Raw genomic sequence first — 1,821 nt, 5'->3', positions numbered from 1 at the left:
GGTACTGTTGCATGTTACACCTATTTTCAGCACAACTCAGGAAGATAGAGACTGTAGGAGGCAAGCTTGATCAATTTCAGTGGTGGAGTAACACAATAAAAAGAATTTGGCCTTGAACGACCCTCTACTGGAGGTGCTAGAGAGCACTGAGTATATTTTAGGTATACTCAGTGTATATCCTGGAATTTGACCACTGCGTGGGCACCAAAAGAAACAAACAGAGCATGTGCAAGGCTAACAGTTACATAACTGGGAACCACCCCTGTGGTTGAATAGTCATAGATAGTATGAATATGTATCAATAGCCAACTATAAAACATAGACTCCAAGATAAAAGCTGGGCTGCCGCTTACTCTTGAGCCAGCTTGCACTTTGTGAAGTGTGTATTCTTTACTCTTTGAATTAAATTTGCTTTCACTTTCAACTTTGATTCTGGGCTTGAATTCTTTCCTGCAGCAGAGTCAAGAACCTGGTAGGGGACAGAGTTGAGGTCAGGTGTCTCTCCTCCAGTAACACTACCACATGACCAAGCAATTGCACTCTGTGGCATTTATTCCAGAGAAATGCCAACTTAAGTTCACACAAAAACCTATATATAAATATTTATAGCAGCTTTATTCATATTAGCCCCAAACTAGAAACAGCCCAGATGTTTTTCAGTGAGTAAATGGTAAAACAAACTACACTACATCCATACCATGGAATATTACCTGGGAATGAAAGAAGACAGTATTAATACATGCGACAACTTAGATGAATCTTTAAGGGATTATGAGTTTAAAAAGCTCATTTCAAAAAGTAGTATACTGTATTATTATGGAACATTCTTGGATGGACAAAATTATAGAAATGTTAAACAGATTAGAGATCATGAGAGGTTAGGGATATTGGGAGTGTGGTGTGAGAGGAAGGTGGGTGTGGTTATAAAAGATCAATAGAAGAGAATCTTCTGGAGATGGAATTGTTCTTTATCTTAATAATTTCTAGATATCTACTGTACAACAGTGTGCCTATAGTTACCAATACTGTACTGTGCATTCAAAAATTACTGTGTCAATGTCAATATACTGGTTGTGATAATGCAGTATAGTTTTGCAAAATGTTATCATTGGGAGAAACTGGGTAAAACAGATCTCTCCGTATTGTTTCCTAGAAGTGTATGTATGTGCATTTACAATTATCTCAAGATAAAAAGTTTTATTAAAAAATAAAGACAAAAACTCTACATTTGCAAACCATATTTTACATAAAATTTGAATTTTAGACTTCTCTGATGGAATTAGAATTTTTGAAAACATTACCTATAACATTTTCTGACAAATTTTGATAGATTCAAAATTCATCTGCCCTTTTATACAAGGTACATTCTCTTCAGGTTGCTAGGGTGACCACCATTCCCAATTGTTTCTTGCACTTGGATCTGTAACTTATTTACACAATCCCTTTCCTAAAAACTAATTCTGTTAGGCTCCACACACCAGATTAGATTTTTGATATTTAAGTGGAGATAATTAAGCACAAGTTATCATGTCCCTCTGGATCCAATAATTAGGAAAGCCATCTTCCTACCTTGGGGACCCTTGTATGGCTGTCTTTTCATCAAACCCATTTTACCTCATTACAATTTTCAGGGTTTTGTGAGATGTCTAGCGCTGTGATTCTTTTTTATTTGCAGGAACATTAAATTTAAATAATTTTTAAATAGCATGGCTAAATGGTTTGTTTTCTGAACCATTTTATCTCTAAAAATAACTTTCTATAGTTTTACTGTAGACAATTCAGTTATATGTCATTTAGGGGAGTCACAACCTTTTTATACTT

This window comes from Galeopterus variegatus, unplaced genomic scaffold, assembly GCF_000696425.1.
Source record: "Galeopterus variegatus unplaced genomic scaffold, G_variegatus-3.0.2 Scaffold11487, whole genome shotgun sequence".
In the NCBI taxonomy this organism is placed as follows: Eukaryota; Metazoa; Chordata; class Mammalia; order Dermoptera; family Cynocephalidae; genus Galeopterus; species Galeopterus variegatus.
This window is presented reverse-complemented; position numbering follows the sequence as displayed.